This window comes from Pleuronectes platessa, chromosome 12 (genome assembly GCF_947347685.1).
Source record: "Pleuronectes platessa chromosome 12, fPlePla1.1, whole genome shotgun sequence".
Lineage (NCBI taxonomy): Eukaryota > Metazoa > Chordata > Actinopteri > Pleuronectiformes > Pleuronectidae > Pleuronectes > Pleuronectes platessa.
This window is the reverse complement of record NC_070637.1, coordinates 22346125-22366953: the sequence shown is the minus strand read 5'-3', so window position 1 is coordinate 22366953 and position 20829 is coordinate 22346125. Positions and strand designations below refer to the sequence as shown.

Below are 20829 nucleotides of genomic sequence, written 5' to 3'. Positions count from 1 at the left end.
GCATCTTTGTGGTTGTTGAGTTCAATATGATAAAGCTGTGTAACTTATCAGTCCCTAAAGGGAGAGACAAATCTGAACACACAACCGTGACATGTATAGATTCAGTGTGACTGAGTTTTAATCTAAGAGAGTCATCAGTTTCAAGCTGCTGCTACAGGGCTCTGGTCGTCCGTCTATTCAAAGTTTATTAATATCCAACTTATCATTGCACCAAATTTAACACTGATCTTCACTGGACCCAGAACAACACACATGACACATGTGAAGAAGATGAGATGAACGGTCCTTCAGACACGATAGATTTCTGGATTTAGTAGAAAGATCGATGTGAGAATTTTATCCAATTCGACAGTTTTGTTATTTTGCTAATCGATTCTTCACCACAATCAGAATCACTTCGAGTCCAAATGAAAGTTTGTGCCGAATATAAAGAAAGACATTTTTCAGGTATCTTATTTAAAAGAGTGATGGACAAACAAAGAACAAAACGCTTCATGTCATCTGCACTGAGGCGTAAAAACTCACTGTGTCCAGGGCAACAGCCACAATGACACTGTGGCTCCAGAGTTTAATTCTCCTCCAGATAATAAACCAAAATTCCGTGACCCTGCTGACCACAGATCAGTGACAACACCTGCTCTGAGTGTGCAGGAGAAACTTCATCAACACCCACACGCTCGCTGTGAATCCTCCGGACTCTGTGCACACGTCAGATCAGCCGGACATGAAACAGACTCGGGAGCTGGAAGGTTGAAGTTCATTTAACGTCCAGTTCGACAGATTCAGACGTTTGTTTTCACAGATAGAAAACTCCTGACAAAGATCAGTGAAAGTGAGCGAGCAGCTCATGACTGGATTCAGACCTTAAACTGGATCCATTCGTCAGTTTCCGGGGGCCTCTCTGCTCCGTCATGTGAGAGAGCGTCCAACACACACAGACACACACACACACACACACACAGACACACACAGACACCCACACACAACAAAAGAGCAAGGGAATAAAAGGCTGAAAGCAGAGGAATGTGTCAGCAGTCGGAGGAGATGAGATCACACATCCAGGGCTGGCCGAAATAAAAGGGCGTGCGAGTACACCAGTGAATTCAGAGAGAGAGGGATAGAAAGTGACAACGGAAAAAAAAAAAAAAAATGACTGATTCCACCTGATGAGAGAACGATCTGTATCTGATCATCAGGATCAAAACCACAGTTTACACGCTGAGTTCAGTTTAATTAAAAACAGGTGCAAATGTAAAACTCTGGATCATGTGACACTAGTCGGATAATAAAGTCCAGATGTCACATGATGACCAGAGGAAGCCAAGAGACAATCAAACAGTCGTTTTCTGTGACAGTAAAACGAGCTCACACACCACTGTACATGACTAGTTACTGCTGTGTGTGTGTGTGGGTGTGTGCAGACAGATGCAGCCCTCATTGACCTCTGACCCTGCCTCTGGGAAGTCTCGCCCTAATGAAGCATTCTGGGAAATGTTAGTTAATCCTGGTCTCACTTACACTTGGCTTGTGTAACAGACGTCGCTGATTAAAATGTTCTCATATGGATATTTTGGGACCGACGCCATTACGAATTTAAGGAAGTAAAATACTTCAGTTATTATTAGTAATATCATAAAAATATATTATTGTTGTATATGACAAAAAAGTAATTGAGGTTTGATATTTTACAGTTTAATTACAAACCTTTAAGAAGAAAACACAAATGCCACCAAAACACTTTTTATGTAAAACATAAACAAAGACTAAATGTTTTTTATTTAAGTGTAAAACTAATTTTTTGGACCAGATCTGAACGGAGTCGTTCAAACAAACCAAAGTGGATTCTCCGCTCCTCAGAGCAGCTGAGCTGAAGAGGGCGGCGGCTTCACACCATCAATAAGTCATGTGGTCACATTTGCTCACTCAGGCAGGTTGTTTTTCTTCAGAGACTCTGAGACAAAGGAACCAGACTCACAGACACAGAAACACAAGAACTGACAGAAAACTACTCGACAGAAGCTGCTGCTTCAAACACACACTGAGACTGAGGAGGTTCCCTCCGTTAGTGAAGTGACATTTTTTATTGTTATTGAATTTTAATAGTCATATTTAAAGTCACAGGGAGGAAGTTAAGAATCCCAGAAAGCTTTCTGATTGGTCAGAGAAAGAGTAAACAAAGGTTTCCAGGAAGAGAAGACAGATTTAGATGTAAAAACATCCGGAAGTTGGTTTAATAACAAGAGAAATGAATCGTTAACACAGGATTCCACCTGGAACATGTATGATTCATGCCATGGGGCCTTTAAAAGGGTCAAAGGTCAAACAATGGAAATCATCACTCAAACATGGAAATACGAAATGTTTCCACCTCCTCAACTGAGTCATGATTTCACGTTTATCATCTAAATTAAAATTTTAAAAGATTTGTTTGTGAACCTTAATGATTGATAAATCAGCATTTGATCATTATCATACGAACCTGTTAACTCGGGTTCTGCTGTGATCCTTCACATGTTTCCTGTCGTTTTCTACACGCGTGTTGTTTTGTAAGTGACATTAACGTGTCAACACAGCTCGTTACATGTGAGCGCCGCAGAGTTGTGCGTTTAGAGTTGCAGAGCGTGTCGAGTATTTTTGTGAATCCATATTTGATAACTTTACCATGAATAAATCATCTGTTCTGGTTAGTGTGCTCACGTGTGTGTGTGTGTGTGTGTGTTAGTGTGCTCACGTGTGTACGTGTGTGGTCACAAACTCACTCTTTACTTAAGTCCACCTAACTGTTCCTTTACATTTACACACACGCAGACACACAAACCAATATATGATCTATAGTGTAAATACAGCTCTGGACGCACTTAGCACTTAACAGCACACACGCGGACACACAGACCCACGCACACACAGAGGGAGCACTCAGGACCCTCATTGATAATTAATAGATGCAGCTACATGCTTAACAGTATATTACGTGTGTGTGTGTGTCTCCGCCCTCCATTAGTAACAGTCGAGGACGCACGGCATCCTTTGTTCAACGGGGAAATAAAGATGTCAGCGTTGCATCAGCACGAGAACACACACACTCAAACGCACACTCACACACACTCCGTTAGCTTATGGCAGCCCATAAAACCCAGTGATGGCTTCCACTCCTGTCTCATAACATTTCAGCGCGTTTGATGCAACTCAGGACACACACACACACGGACACACAGGATAAGTAGTAATACTGGCGAAAGAGAGAGAATGAAAATGTTGTGTAACAGTTTCTAGCAGCAGCTTCTCTCTCAATGTGTCTGAAATCACTCTTGTCTTCACCACCTACTGAACTATGTCCATATACACATGGAGTAACTGAGATATTAATATTCAAATATCATATTTGCCAAGATATATTGAAGTCACCGTTTTTCTGGATGTTAATATTTGGAAACTGGACATGTTGGAGTTGATCTGACAGCTCAACGCTGAGGATTTAGGTTTATTCTCATCAGTAAAATTACTGAACTAAACCTTTACTAACTAATCACCAAACACAGTGACAGACGCTGACAGTCGGCAGCTCGTTATAATCTCAGTCATCATCCGACACCGTGATCCTCCATGTCTGTGAGACTCGTCTAGAAACACATGATCCGACGAGATTAAAAAACAAACTGTCACTGTTTCGACAGTGAGACGCTGCAGCTTTGACCCACGTCTACAAACCACTAATAAAATAATGATAAAATCCACCATTTCATCATCCAGTGAATTTTATAACAGTTTATTGGGCCAGAGCCTCTTGAACGGAGGTCATGAGGTCATCACGTCTCTGTGACATGAAAGGCTGCAGTTGTGGATTTTTACAGTTTCCTGATTTTCAAACCATAGACTGTAAATTAAGGTTGGACGACTCAGATTTCACTGTTGAGTTTTATTTCCTGGTAGGATCCTCGTCCATTAAGAATGAAATAACTTCACTTGAGGGGCTTTACTAAGATGGCGGCCGAGTGGTAAGACCTGCGTACTATGACGTTACTGAGAATCTATGGAATCGCTTCATCATGTGAGGAAACATCCGAAGAATTCAGTTTCCTAACGTAAACACTGATAACCAGACGTGTTAGCGTGTTGAGCCTCGGCCTGACACTCGTATGTTGAGCGTGTTCCTCTCACGCTCTCACTCGTGTGAGCGCTACAGAGGAAATCTGTTTCATGTCACTGGTCGACTCGGAGTCATCGTCCTAAATCCTGGATCATATAGAGAAACGAAGACGATCCAGAATGTAAACTTTGAAGCGTCTCCTCCTCTCCCTCACCCTGTGTCTCCCACTCGTTCCCAGTACAAATTCTCCCACTGCTTTCCTGCCATTATGCAGCTGAAGCCAAAAACAGCCTCCCTGCCTGGCTGCTCCCTCCTGTTCAAACAAACAGCCTCTCCGCCCTCCGACCAGCAGATGAATGAGACCAGGACGCTGTTTGCAGCCCGCTGGCTTTTATTTAGCAGAAAATGCAGATGAACAAACTTTGAAGGGTTTAAGTGGAAATCCCGGGATCTTTATGTGGAAAAAGTTTATTTGTTCTAATAAAGTCACAGCTTGCGACAGATCTCGAGGAAGAATTCTAAGACGAGCAGTGTTCACAATATCTGGGTTTTACATTAAGTCCATGCGGGAAAAATGTAGGAAATATTTCCCCCAGCACAAAGTATTATAATGCATTATAAATTACGTCATGAAGTCATCTTTATGAAAGCTTATTACGATATAAAAACACAGGTTGTGCCTTGCCCCTCTGACACTTTTTATTTCAAATCAAACTTAATGTAATTCTCAGGAACAACTATTGTATAAAAGTGGTGACATCATCGTTCTAAATGTCTCCTCATGCAGGATTTATTTCCTGACTTTCTGCTCTTCAGTCCGACAAATTCACCTCCAAGATTAAAGCTGAGTCACATCTGTATTTCAGCCGAGTTAACTTCCAACATCACAGAGCTAATTACCCTGCGTGCGTTAAACTCTAAAAGGCAGACACACACACACACACACAGACACACACAGACACACACCAGTCGAGTGCAGCAGCCAAATGACTCGAGGACAAATGTGATATTCTCAGATAAACAGCCCAGTTATTCCCTCATATCCAGTTGTAAATGGCCACAGTGTCTGAGCCAGGAGACAGATGGGCTGATTGTCGGTCCAGACGCCTGGGAACATTCGACACCGGCAACAACACATTGACGCAGCGGAGGCCGTGGAACCCAGGCCCGCTCTGATGCAGTCAGACATTTTAATGAAGTTAAGCTCTAATTTGTCGGACAGAGAGAGAGAGAGAGAGGGATGAGGAGGAGGAGAGAAAGACCCTTTTCTATCCTCTCATTAGCGTCTGTTTCCAGTGGATCTGTGACCTTCACACACAAAGACACAGATTAACACGAAAACCTGAACTTTTCATGACCTATAGACTCATCTGGAAAATCCAAGTTCAAGACCACATGTCTGTGATTCTGTCTGTTTACTGTTGTTGTGAGGATACATTCAGATCCTGACACGACACAATTTAAATGATTCCATATGTATCGGAGTTTTAAGTACTTCAAATTGATATTGTGATTTATTGTAATATTTTAGAAATTTATTTAACACAAGACCACACATGTAGATAAATTAGCAGCTGAGCAGAAGATATGATGTTAAATATTCACTGGAAATCACTGAGTGGGCGTGTGTGGGCGGCAGCTGTGAACACACACACACACCACTTTACAAGAGACAGACATTTTGTTGCAGAGGAAGAGTTTGAGGTGAATGGTGAAGAGGAGGAAGAAGAGGAAGAGGATCAAGCTCCACTGGGAACATATAACCTCATTTTTACTCTGCTTATCAGGACGAGAACATTATCTCAGTATCACACTGACCCGACACTGAACGGAGCAAGACCAGAGACCACCCAAACCAGAACAGACCAGTATCAATGTGTAAAAGAGCTGCAGGTGGAGAACAAATGGTGGAGGATTGATGGAACTACAGAGAAAGTTGCTGAGAAAAGAAAAGGATGAAGCACGTGAGCAGAAGAGAAGATGGAGTGAAGGAATGTGAGGAAGTGATCAGACGTGCAAAGAGGAACGAAGCACTCGAGATAAACGTCTGAGGTCAAGAGGACTCTTCAGAAATCTTTCTGATCCGTCCGTCTCTCAGAGGAGACGAGTGTTTACTGAACTGACTCAGTGTGTTTACCGTCATTCTAAAGAATCATTAAACTTCCCTGTGTTCTTTAATAGACTGAGACACGGTGCATAAAGAGCTGACCTTATAATAAGTAATAAGAAAGATTACATTTAATGTTCATGTTTACTCTGAAGTTAATTAAGTAAAGTAATTCTGGAGTTTTTTAAGTATGTCTGAGACGTGAAGAGAGTGAAAACACACTGAGGAGAACCTGGGACACAGAAATCCTGTTTTCAGACATGAACTGAAGTTCTGAACTGTTTCTGGAGTTTCTGTATGTGAGAACAAACGTCTGAGTCAGTGTCTCTGGACATTTGCTGGGACTTTTCCTGTAGCCTCGAGTAAAATGTCTGGAAAATGTCAGAGTCTGGAAACTACCCACTGAGGGAGTGGGCGTGTTGATGAGGTTTCTAACACGTGACGGACGTGAAACTGTAAGAACACAAATGTCTCAGGATGAAGAAGAGGAGGAGCCGTACACGTAGAGGACGAATACGTCGACTTGGAAAGACGAGGAGCTTCCAGAGCTTTTGGTGATGAGGGCCGACTCCGGTGTGGATGAGCTGTAAACAACAACACTGATCTTTCCACAGCAGAACTTATAAGTCATGTCCGGCCTCCTGCTGCTCTACAGGCTCCGTCCCTCGCCTGGATGTTCCCCACATGTTCCTGTTGGTTCGGAACGAGTCGGACCCGGAACAATCTGCTGCTGCAGCTTCACAGGAGAAACACTGACTGCAGGGAATGTCCGGTGAACTGTGTGTGGAGTTGAAATCAGAAAAATGCTCAATTTGACGTCTGTGATTCAGGCCGCTCGATTTAGTTAATAACACGCCATTAGTCCAGTGAGAGGAGGAGAGAGGCTACTGCTGCTTTACAGAGCAGTAAAGTGTGTGTGTGCATGTGTGTGCACGGACTCGCTCTTTCTCTCTCTCTGGAGACTGGGTCTGTGGAGGAACTGCTTGTTCCCAAACTCTCTGATAGAAGCAGGACGGATCACCGAGGCGGAGGGAGGGGTGTTTGGTTGAGCGCCAAGAAAGAGAAGAGGGGAGTTAGAGGAGGGGGTGAGAGAAGAGAGAGAGAGAGGGTAAAACAGAGAGAGGCGGGGGGGGGGGGGGGGGGGGGGGGATGAAGGAGAAACAGGGTGAGACTCATGTTTGAAAAAGCTTCATCCCTGATCGTGCTCTCGTCTTCCCACCCTTTTTATCCTCCTCTAATCTGAAAACATTCTCCTCCCTAGTTCTTTTCCTTCCTCCTTTAATTTGCCTCTCCGTGCTCCACCCTTATTTCTCCCCTTCACCCCCTCAACCTATTTTCTTACAACTCCTTCTCTCTGCATTCCACTCGTCCTTCTCCATCCTGTTCCAAAACAACCTTTTCCTTCCTCATTCTCTTCTCCGTCGTCCTTTCTCACCCTTACTTCCTCCAACTCCACCTGGCAGTCCTCAGTCATGGTTTTCAGTGACCACACACACACACACACACACACACAGCCGCGCACACACCCTCCAAAAACCACATGCTCCACGCTACCAGATGTGTTTTATTGGTTCCACACACTCCCTCTCTGGCACACACACCCTACAGATGACCGACTGCACAGCCCTGCAGACGTTAACTCTCTGTTACCAAACTACAGTCACGTTGCCAAAGACACTGACCTCTGACCTTTCCCTGCCGTGACATCACAAGTTTTTATTTTGGATATGTTTCCTGCAACTTCACTTGTTGTTGAAGGTAAAAACCATGAGATGTTCAATTAACAATCAATAACTGCAGGAAGTACTTACGGTCATTATTCAGCAAATCAATAAGCAGATTCATCTTTGGTGAAAACAATAATAATTTAAGCCCAACCAATAATAAGCTCTGTAGAAACCAGGATTTAGTTTTTATTGTTAACTCTGCACTAATACAAATAACCTTTTTATTTTAGTTTGAAAATAAAAACCTGATTATCTAGAAAAAGATTTTCACTGTGAAACAGAACAAACGCTGAGTTTCTGTTGAACACTGCAGCGCCAACAGCTTCAATCCAAAAATACCACGACTGTCACAAACACACACACACACACAGAAACACACACTGCACGCAAACACACAGCTCTTCACAGTCCAGATTGGAGGGTCGGCTGTGTCGTCATGGCGATCCATCCCATCATCCAACCCTGGCCAGCTGCCAAACACTTTCTCTCCCTCTCTCTCCAGCTCACAATCCTGGCAGGCTCATGTTGCAGTGCATTGTGGGATGTCAGATCTAATCTATTCAACAGGACGTGTGTGCGAGCGTGTGCATGTGTGTGTCCTCAGTATTAAAACATGATCAAACACATTCCTGAACAGGTTCAGGTCCGAGCGCTCACCTGTCGCACTGACTCACCTGTCTTTCCCCCGAAGGAGGGGGGGTGGGGTGAGCAAAGAGGATCATGGGTAATGTATTTGTTTGGAGATTTAAAGCCGACTCTCAACATGTTTGGAGCTGCAACGATTTGTCAATGAATTAAAATTACATTATAAATAAAAATCCAAACAATATATATTAAACGTTTTTTCCTAATTTACTTAAAGAAGTTAAACTCATTAAAATAAGCTCAGTGAACTTTAGAGCTGATTGCTGTTGCAGTCGATCAAATGAAACCTGAACTTTAAGCTTCATCTTTTAAAATCTCTGTGTTCGTCTTTACCGAGAGAAACTGTTATCTGCCGTGAGGAGGAAACGAAGAAGAGCAACAGGTTCAGACTGTTCACAGATCTGTTCCGCTCTTCATCGTCCGACACTTGGCTGAGTTACTGTCACAGTCAAGGGCACGTAGCCCCTCCCCCTCCAAGTCCAATGTCAGCAGACCCATTTCCCAAGATGCCAAGTGTGTCAGCGGGTATTTGTGGGTTAGACTACGCTGGTGTAAAGCTCCTTAATATTGCCCTGCACACACACATGCACACACACTCGTAATGTAATGCATGAGGTCATCAGGGTTGAGTTACAGCTCGGCCCTGGAGAGGAGAGGGTGGAGGGCGATGATGTAACCCTCACTATTGTCATAGCAACGCAGTAAAGAAGCAGCTGAAGTCACCGCTGCTGAAAAAACGAGATCTGAAATTTTCCAGGAATTCTCGTCTGAGATGAAAAAAAGGATAAAGTGTTGAAGCCGATTTCTGCACAGAGACGTTTGATCTACGGTCTGAGGAAATCACGACGAGCGGAAAGTATCTCAGCGCTGGACGTGCACGTCCTCACAAATCAATGCAAGATGTAATAACAGCCGGAGACAATGGTGGACGTCTGTCAAGAGGAGACGTTAAGATCAGCAGCAGAACAAATCACGACAGCGACAGAGACACTGCTTCATGTGAAGTTACAGAGAACTGAAATCCACAGTCCGCTGTGAGGAGAGTGAAGGAGACAGAGCAAAGAGGAAGTCATTGTGAATGTTTTCAATTAAAAAAGGTATTATTTAATTATATGGATCAAATATAAAGATAATGTTGATACAGAAGCATCGTTAAAACTGCAGGAACATGTGAAGATACAGTGGAAACCAACAAACAGCTGTAACTCACTGTAAATATAAATGGAGAACTGACACTAGAGATGCTTTGATACAAATGTTCCTTCCTTAACGCCGATTCTGAAACCTGCACTTTGTAAATCAGCCGATCAGAGAATTGATCCTACACCAGTGATCGAAAAATAAGAACTCATACAACGTGTTCTAGCAGCTTTAGATTAGATTGTCAGTGTTGTCACTGACATCACAGTTCCACCCTCTTCATAAGCTACAGGTCACTCGAGGGACTTTTCCAGGATGAGATATTGACGTAAGTTTGATCTGGCGAACTGAACGCTTCATGACCAGAAATCCCTTCTTCTTTGCTGCTCTAAAAGCAGAACAGAGCCACTGATGATCTGGAGCAGTGAAGAAGAAGAAGAGATGACTTTGATTTATCTTGGGGAAACTAAAATACTAAGAAGATTTGGTATCAGATACGTTGGCTACACATAGATTAATGTGCCTGACCTGACATCTAATCTGCATCTGGGGCATTTCTGAAGCTGGTAACTGAATCTAGAGGTAAATTCTTCTCTATCGCCCCCTGGTTTCTGGCTGCGGTATAGGTTATAAACCCTGCCTCATCCATGTTAGCAGTTAGGACATGAAAGTGGAGGATAAATATATGTTTGTCAAAGATGGTTTCTGACATTTCAGGTAGTTTTCTTATCAAGTTGATGTTTGTTCAAATGTTTTAATGTTTCTGAAAAAGAGCTGATATGACCTGATTGACAGCTGTGACTGTCTCCTGATTGGTGTAGAGTGTGAATGGGCGGAACCTCGATACCGCAGCCTCACTTCTTGATCACTGCTGCAGACTCTGACTGCAAATGACGTAATCGACACAAGATGGCGGACCCTGGTCACTACAGTAACAATGCTGCTCCTCTAGACTTCATCGTAAACCAGGCATTTAAAAGTCCTTGTGGCCAGAATAAGTTTTAAATTGAACTTGGTGAACTAGAAACTAGAAGCAGCGATAAATAAAGTCACAGACGGTTTAGGGATTTTGTCGTGGAGCAGTGTGGACGCAGCAGAACAGACGGTTTACAGATCCACAGTCCAGAGGCAGCGTTCCAGTTTCAACTAATCACTCATTTCCTCTCTCTCTCTCTCTGGATGTCGACTCCACCCTCGCTTCTACAGCAACGCCCCAGGGAGTGCACACGATATATATACAGATATTCACACACACACACACTAAAAGTCCCCATGCATGAGCGTCACCATCGATTTAACCCCAACAAAATCTATTTTGTGCGTTTTGTCCTTTGAACCTCACAACTGCAAATTTCCCATGATGCCATGCAGCTTGGGTGGGACTTTACTGTTAAAGCTCCGCCCCTGAACAGTAAATTGGGATTTTAAAAACAGACAACCTCTTCCATTTCAGGATAAACCACCACACACACACACACACACACACACACACACACACACACACACACACACTACAGATGGTTGTCTGTACTCTTACCACATCTGGAGGCCTCAGACTGAACATTTCATTTATCAGGAATGTGAGTGTAATGTGTGTGTGTGTCAGAGAGAGAAACGCCTTTGGCTACAGTGAAATCAAATTAAATGGAGTCCTGCTGAAGGTCAACCCAGAGAGAGAGAGAGTGTGTGTGTGTGTGTGTGTTTCCCATCTGACAATTTAAAGTAAACATGTGTGGATAATGTCACATTATCTCAGTTCATCACACAGAAAAATTAAGTGATTGGACGTGACATGAATTCAGCCGTTAACACTTTAATCACACTACTTCACTCACAGAGGAACTCGTTCACACCTCGTTTGTTTCAGACCTTCAGACTTTTCAGTTTAGTTTGAACCTAAATATCTGGTGTGAAAGGTTCCTCAGACCAGAAGAGGTGTTCTGGGTCTGGATCAAAATGAACCATGGTTCGTTTTTTTTGCAGAGTGAAAACACTTGTTGGGATAGTTTGGATTTTTGTGCCAATCACAGGAAGTAGAGACACCATTAAACAATAGAAGAAGAAAAAGAAGACGAAGCTGCTGCAGTCTTCACCTCCGACGATATGTTTAAAACAACAGGACATTTGGTGCATTTGAGTGCTTTAGAGTACTGTAGTACTGTTGAGTTATGTAATACTGGAGTACTGCTCCGGAAGGTGAGGATGCTGGAAGTAATACCATCCTGGTGTTACCATGGCAACCATATGAAGCACTTCATTCATTTCCTCCATTCAAACAGAAAGAACAACTGACAACACGCCCACGCCAAGTGCCATCGACAAGCCAATCAGAGTCAAGTACAGGTAGACGCAGCCCACGTAGCTGAAGACGACAGGACCGAATTCTTTAGTCCCTAAATTACAATGAGATCAAAAACTAACCAGATGAAATTAAACCCTGGAACAAACACATGAAGCAAAAATGAAACAATTTGATGGTTTGATCAAATCTCAACATGATACTGTTATTTTCTTCTGCAGCTGCCTGAGGAGTGATTTGATTTGTCTTCTCCGTCATTTAACCTTTAACCTCCGCTGCTCTGTCTCTGCTCTGTCTCTGTCCGCTGCCTCGTGAGACGTCTGCGAAAACAATTAGGCAGCGGCTCCGACTGCAGGTGATCTGGAGAGTGTTGTCGTCTGACAGGGACCAGACACTAAAGACAAACTCTCCTTCACACAGTGAGATGAGCCACGATGTTTAACTCTTACAGATCCAGTTCTCTCCTCACATCACATTAGACTAATCTGAGCAGAGCCTTGTAGGACAGAATCCTTCTGAAGCACATTATCACAGAGTTTTCATAAACACTGCTCACATTCTGTATTCATGAGATATCACAGGTGGGTTTCTGCAGCTTGAACCTTATCTGATGACACACACGAGTAAGTGAAGAAATAAAAGCTGTGAGTTATTCCCCAGCTGCTTTGAACCCATCACAGACGATTTGTGTATGAACAGAAGAAAAACAGATGAAGAGCGAGAGATAACGTTTCATGAGTGATTGACCCCTGTTGAGGTCAAGCCCGTTTACCTCGCCCTGACCCGGCTATGTACACACACGCGCACACATATACACACACACACACAGCTGTTGTCGGGTGAAGAACTATCTCCAATAAAAGTCTTATTGTCAAAAATGACCCAATTAATTCCTGGATCAGCACCCACATCCTTCCACTAAGTGTTGATCCATCCAGTAGTTTGTGTGTAATCTTGCTAACTAACAAACACGAATAAGAACAGAACCTGGAGGGAATTAAACCAGATGTCGACCTCTGTCCTCAGCAGAGCGTTTAGTTACTGGTTTCTACTAAGAAACAGCAACGTGTCCACGTGTTTTTCTGGTGACAGACCCCGGCCACCATTTTACAAAGTTTGAAAATAGGTTCCCTCCCCTTCCTCCGCTAGGTAGACAAGATGGCGACCGTTCCAATGTTAAACTCTCAAATTAGCAACAGTTCTCAGCCTTGATCCACACCAACACCACCTTTTCAATTCAAAACAACCTCCATTTTATCTCCATATCAGAAATAACCTCCGTCCACAATTGCACACGTCACATGACCGTTCACGTAAACTGGTCATGTGATGTAAACAGGAAGTAGATTATCTTCTCTGCAGTTGTTTGCTTAGTTAATGAAAATACTTAGTTTCTGTTTGTCCAGACTGAATTACAACCGGGAGTTTTCAAACTAAAACCAGACCAGCAGCGATACCACAGGTCTCTGGATACCCGACCCACTTGTCTAACCGGGTTCGGACGATTATTTTTAAACGATTCTCTGGTTTGAGTCGAGTTTGGTTACAGCTCGTTCCCGTCATCAGGGAAACAGAACAGTCGTCGGGTTTGGGCTCAGTTCTTTTCCTTTCAGGCTCGAACATGTTCGGACAGAGAATTGCGATTTGATCCGTCCTCTAGTCTGAATGTACGAGAACTGACACGATCAAAAGCTGCAGAGAAAGAAAGTAGGTGACCTTTTTATTCTCACTCTTCTCTTCAACGACAACTGATGCGTTTTGTTGAGGTGATGGTCGAATTCAACTCTCCTCTATATTTAGCTAAAGCTCTCCTCCTCCTCATCTCTTGCTCCTCCCCCACTCCTTCCCGCCCTCCCCTCTGTCGCACTGTTCCACTTCCTGTCTGCTGGACATTTTCCAGAACATTCCTCCCTCCTCCTCCTCCTCCTCCTCCTCTTCAGCCCGTCCAGGGAGGATGGTTCAGCTGGTGTGTTTCAGTCCTGTCCTCCACACTCCTCTCACCTTCGCCTCCTGGACACTTACTCCTCCTCCTCATCCTCCTTTCAGTCTGAAACCCTCTGAACAGACAGTTTTGCTCGGAGTAATTTAAAAAATGCACAAATTATCCAGCCTCTGTTTACATTTCCTGCATTTTTGTCTCCGTTTTATTTTAAATCTAATTATCTTTGAAGGATGTCTCTTCTCCTCATCCCTCCTTCACTATCTTCAACCCAAATCTTCCTGTTTCCTCTCTTTCACCTCCTTCTCCCTCTCTCTGGACCTCCTCCCTTCATCCATCACCCTCTCCCTCGCCTCCCCTCGGATCCTCTGGGCCTCGGGATGAAGTTTTCCCCTCCTTCTCAGTATAATCTCTTCAAGCCGGAGAGATGGAGAAGGGAGGAGGAGTAAACTGGGCCATCGCCTTCACAGTAAAACACCTAGTTTTCATTTTACATTATTTGACAAAAGAGGCTTTTGGAGAGAGATGCTTCCATCTTTCCTTATGAGACAATCGTAGGAGAGAGGAAGCAAGAAGAGAGGGAGGATGGATGGAGTTTGAGGAGATGAGGAGTCAAAGAGGGCAAAGAAACGGAATAGGAAAAGAACACGAGTGAAATATTAAAGTAAGAGGGAGAAGGTGAGGAGAGGTGACTGCGGAGGAAGGAGGGAGTGATGAAGGTGTGAGGGAAAGAGGGAGAGTCTGCAGTCGGAAAGGAGGAGGGGACGACTGGCCTCGTTTTCTACTCACCTCTCAAAAGGGACATTTCACAAAGTCATACCTTTCTAACTTGTAAAGTTTTATAACTTCACTACATTTCCAAAAGTTCTGTCAAGAATATGTGAAATTTGACAAAGAAGGTCAACTGAGAGCTGCCTTTACCAGGAGAGAAGTTTACCACAGACTTACTTTTACTTTATAAAAACACACAAAAGGAAAGAAACACTGAGAATCATGAGATCCAGAGAAGCTTGAAGGAAAAGTGAAGCTGTTTAATTTAAATAATTTATTCATTAAATGTCTAAAACAATAAATGGTGATGAGAATAATCATGATTCCAATCAAATACCAACGTTTTCATTAGACAGTGATAAAATATGAATATATATATATATATATAAATCCCTTAAAGTTGTTTAATGTCAAATATCATCGAAACACTTTGGTGAGTGTGACCTTTGACCTCATGTCCACTGATGGAGTTCAAGATAATGAACCTGAACAGTTTTGTCAGTTTTCAACACTTGATGCTAGAAACTATGAATAAAAGATCTTTGGACGACACATCTCCTCCTGACTCCAGACTTAAGTTTGTGTCTTTACAGGGCAGGTTATTTTAAACTCCACTCAAAAATGCATGTGCAGGTTTCAAGACTTTATCCTCCAGTGTTTCTGTGAGAATATGTTATGTAATCTTTTTTTCCTCCTCTCCTGCAGAGCGCTGAGAAATAAAATACCAGGAGCAGTTTAATATTAGCCTGGTGCTAAGACGATGAAGCCGAAAGCTCAGGACTGTGCACGTTATCTGAGACGCTGCAGTAGAGCCGATGATTTACTGCTCGTATCTCGCGCTGCGTCACAAACCAGCCAGGCTGAGCCAAGCTGCTTCATCATCATCATCATCATCACCACCAGCGCTGCCGCCTCCGCCACCAGAGAAGAGAAAATAATGCACCGCATTCATGTTTTCTGCAACAAGCATCAATTCACTTAAAACGTCCCTGCAGGTGATTTATGAGCAAAACATCAGAACCTGCTGACGGAGGAAGACTAAACATCTGGAGACGAACCGAGTGAACGGACGTGATCTGAACATTTTATTTATCATCAGTTTGTAAAGCTTCAGAGGGAAGAACACGTAAAACCAACAGCTCCTGAAATCTCCTTGTTCAGATGGGTTGTAAAGATGCTGCGTTCAGTATTGTGTGTTTCTGCAGATTAAAACCACATTTTCCCATAAAGACAACGACTTCCTGTCCTGTTCTCACGGGCTCCGCCTCTTTTTTTAAAGGCCTGTAAACGACAAACTGCAGATCTGCATTTTGACCACGTAACCAAACGTCTTGTGGAAACGTAGGAAGGAAAATACAGGTTCCTCTTTGTGTCAGAAAGGAAAAAGTCACAGACACAATTACAGACCAGGATCGCGCCGACTCCACGACACGTTAGCAGCAACAAGGAAAAGATAGGCTGACCAAACTGTCTGGGCCAGGATGCATTGTGGGTAATGTAGGTAGCAGGTTTTGACATCAAGAATAATATTTGGAATAGAAATAAGCATATGATGTAATATAATATACATCCCTGTTGGACACCTGTCATGCTTTTTCCATTTTCCAATTCTTGAGAGCTGCCTGAAACTTTATCGACAAATCATGGCGTAGAACGACAAGCCCAAATCTGAAAAATCTGCAAAGACTTTGAACATTTTTCTCTTTTGTGTTTGTTTGAAACTTGAATTAAAATCGTATTGTTTGGAAAAAAAATCTGGTTACAGTTGTGATTCTGCAAAACTGCAGAGATTGGATCCATTGCCATTTCCACACAGCAGATTAATTTTAAAGGTTTATTCAACTGGAACAAAATGATTTGAAAGGTAAATCGATGATTTCTGGTGGACCTTCACCCCGAACCCCCCCCCACCACCTCCTCTTTCTCTACCAGTGTCCTCGAGTCCGAATCCCTGACCTTTGACCTCCCTGTGGGGGCAGGGTGTGAAATCCCACCTTTCATTCTAAGAAAAATAAAAATCCATGATGTTTATCATCAAAGTTATATCAGTTAGACACAGAGTTAGATTCAAAAAGGCTGAAACTTTATGGAAGACGGTTTGTTTAACGACAGCTGGAGCCACAGGACAACAACTCGACACCTTCATGTGACATTTTAAAGGCTCCGTCAACAAGTTGCCAAATGTTCCCCAGTCACTGCATCAAAGAAAAGAAGGGATGGGTGAGGGGAGGAAGACAAGAGAGAGGGGGAGGTGGTGATAAGGAGAAAAAGTGAGCAGATAGAGAAGATATGTAGAGAAGGAGGAGAAAGAAAAGAGAAATCAGGGAGGATAGGATGAGAAAAAGAAAGCAGGAGGAAAAGGGAGAAGAAATGGAGAGAGTGAGGGAATGGGAGGAGGAGGAGGAGAGAAAGCAGCAGCCCAGCCTGGATCTGATTACATAATTGCTCGACGGGATTTCAAACTGGGTCTGCGCAAAAAAAAAAGGTCTGAAAGCTGCAGCGTTACGCACAAACCTGCTGATTCTACAGACGCACAACAAGAGCAGTGAAATGTGCCTCATCACTGCAGAGGAGGTCCAACTCCCACCGAGCAGAGGTTCCACCAAACTACAAGAAACTACAGAGAGATGAGATCAGGGTGAAACAAATCAAGTGTCAGGAGGAGAGAAGCTCTGGGGAATATTCTGGTGGTTCTGCTCCAGGCTGAGGTCGTTAGAGGAGACTACACTAACATCTACACAACTACACTAACATCTACACAGACATATACACATCCACTCAAACATTTACACACAAACATCCACACAAACATATACGCATCTACACAAACATATATACAAATATCTACTCAAACCTCAACATAAACATCCATTCAAACAACTACACAAATATCAACACAAATATCAACACCATCATCTTCATAGTCTCCATCAGGGAGGAGATCCCTCAGTCCATCAACACTGAGTCCATCAAAACAACAGCAGCTCTGGCGCACTGAAACAATCACACAACCACACACACACACAGAGACTCACACTGAAACACACACTCCAGTTCAACAACACGATGGAGAGGGAGAGCGGGGTGAAGCTCAGAGACGCATCCGACCGAGGAGCTCTCTGTCCGGGCTTCTCTCTGCGCCCCAGCTCCAGAACCTCCACCCTGTGGTCCGCTGAGAACAACCCGGGATATCAGCCTCTAACCCGGGATATCAGCCTCTAACTCGGGACAACGGCAGGATGTGGATGCTTCGCACGCCGCCAACACAATCAAACAAATCCGTGCACACGCTTGACTGAAACCAAACAGCCCGGCTCGACTCGGCTCAGCTCGGTTCGGCTCAGCTCGGCTTGGACCGGGTTCACACTCACCTAGAGGCCGACAGAAGTGCAGCGGGGTCCCGCTCGGAGTGAAGGACGGTGACCGTGCAGCTCGAGGAGAAAACACGGAGCAGAAAATCTTCAAATCAACCGACCTCCTCCTCCTCCTCCTCTTCATCACCCCGCCCTGCGCGGCTGGACACAGCGGAGCGCTCCATTCAAACACCGGCAGCAGGTGGGGGCGGTGCTGCAGCATGACACAAATTTTACACACACACAAAAACACTCTCTCACACACACACTCTCACACACACACACGATGAGTAGACAAATACAAATTATTATTATTATACTAATAAATGTTCAAACTCATGGTTTAAATGCAAAATTACTGATTGAAGTATCAAATCTTCACGTCGAATATATGATGATTACAATAATTTTTATTGAATAATTGCATTAAACACTTTTATGTAGATGATACATTTATTCCAACAAACTATTTCATGACAACATAAACAGTAATTCATGTGTAAAACCACCAATACAAACAAAAGTGGTTTATGAAGATGAATTCAGCTACAGGAGCCTGTGAGGTCAAACTGAGAACTGTGTAGGGAAAATAAAAAATCTCCTAGTCATCATTTCTTCTTCCTCCAGCAGTAAATTAATGAAAAATATAAGTGACTTTGCATTTTCAGGCTCCTCATACACGACAGTCTCCTCCCCTCTGGGCTGCAGTGGAATCGATATGAAGTGCTCCCAGCTCCTCCATCGGGGGAGGCGGGGAGAAACAGTCAGATGGAGGGAGAGAGGGAGAGACGGAGGAGGGGAGGAGGGATGGAGGGATGATAGGATGCAGGGAGGGAGGGAGGATGGAAGGAGGGATGGAGGGATGAAAGGAGGGAGGGAGGATGGAGGGATGGAGGAAAGGTGCAGTTTCCCAAAACACGGATGTAATTTCTGGACACAGTTTAGTGAACATCTCGTTCTGAGGAGGGGGATCATCGATTTGCAGTTCTGACACCACCAGTTCATAACAGGTGAATCCAGAGGCTTTGTGATGGGCCGGTGAAAGGACAACTTCCCCGGGCCCCGGGCAGCAACACTTGTGAAGAGCCCTCCTGAATCCCTTGGCCCCCAAAGAGCCTCAGAATGGCCCTGAACAACAACATGGATGATCGTTTCGTCTCACGTTACCTCTCTAGAAGTTGCACTTACATACAACAGAGCGGAAACCATTTGCAAAGATAAAACAAGCGCACCCGTCGAACACTTTGAGTGACTAAAAGGTTCTGATATGAGGCAGATGAGATGATGAAGAGGATGATAATGTTTTTAAAAGTTGCACTTGAACACAACAGAGAAGGAACAGTCAGTGTCTGACGACGATGCATTCAGGGCCTGAAGGACGTCCAACTGTCCTGCAATCCAGTCGCCTTTGTGCATGTGTGTGTTGGCAGAATGTGTTCTGGCCTTGAAAGTCTTTTTATGCTCAGAGGCAGTGTGTGTGTGAGTGTGTGTGTGTGTGTGGGGGGGGGGGGGGATTATCACTCAGATACAAGACACCATGTCGAAATGTTCGGCAGAGCGCAGCCATGTTTGTTTTGAAGCACAGGAAGGTGAGGAGAATGTCAAAGGTCATCGCATGACGGACAGCACGGAGATGGGACGGAACGTTTCGCTGCTCTTGCTTTTATCAAATAACATTTCTAAATGATATCTTAAAATCTCTGGCCTGTGTTTTTCCTCCATATCAGAAATAATCCCCGTTCATGTTTTGTTTATGTTTATTCAACCAAAAGAGACAAACTGGACCGTGATTGGTTGCTGAGTTTTTGTGATGTCATCAAGGAAAAAAACACGATATTGAGTAAAGAATAAAAACAAATATTTTCCTTTAAAGCACTTTGGTTAAACATTACATCATCAGTGGTGCAATGATCATAGTATTTATAGTCTGAGTGGTGGGCGTCTACTTCCTGTTGTCACCATGTTATTCTGTGACTGTTTAATGTCTTTGATAAAACATAAAATCTGAAGAGGAAAGAAAAGAAGGAAACAGTTTGTGTTAAATGTCAGTTTTTCTTTCACCGTAAAGTTGGAATCTACTCCAACACGTTGCCTGGCAACAGCTGGCTATCATCAGCACCCACTCAGGTGTGTGTGTGTCTGTGTGTGTGTGTGTGTTAGTGTGTGTGTTAGTGTGTGTGTGTGTGATGATGAATAACACTAACTGTGTGGGCAGAAGAAGTGCTTGCCAGATTTTCAGAGAGAAAACAGATGGAAGGAGCAGAAAAAAGGGAGAAGGAGAGAAGGGGTGTAGAAGAGAGGACAGAGGAGAGGAAGGAGACGAGGAAGGAGAGCAGGAAAGAGAAGGCAGCAACTTTTCTTTTTTCTCCCTCTCTCTCTCTCTTACACAAACACTTTCAGACAGAGTAACGTTTCCATGGTGAACATTACGGGATGCCAAGCTGCTGGCTGGGAGAGGAAGAAGAGGAGGAGGAAGAGGAGGAAGAAGAGGAGGAGGTCGAGTTCGGGGGAATTTTTCCAGTGACTGAAGTGTGTGGGCGCTCTCTCTTTCTCTCTCTCTCTCTCTCTCTCTCTCACTCTCTCTCTCTCTCTCTCTCTCTCTCTCGCTCTCTCCCTCTCTGCACCATGTGTATGGGGGTGGCTGTATTATTATAGGCATTATTAGCATTATTAATATATCTTGTATCTGCAGCAGCTTCTCAGTGAGTTTGTGTAGCTGGTGAAAGAGAAACATGGACCCAGCTGGGAACCATCGCACAGC

The 20829-nt window shown here is 43.8% G+C and overlaps 1 protein-coding gene across 1 annotated transcript in view; it reads right to left on the bottom strand.

Moving 5' to 3' along the window:
• Positions 1–18220, bottom strand: part of LOC128453038 (spectrin beta chain, non-erythrocytic 1) — a 73605-nt gene extending 55385 nt beyond the window's left edge. The window contains exon 1 of the mRNA XM_053435653.1: positions 18087–18220. The gene's annotated coding sequence lies outside the window, so the exon portion shown is untranslated. The remainder of the gene's footprint in view (positions 1–18086) is intronic.
• Between the last annotated feature and the right edge of the window lie 2609 nt (positions 18221–20829).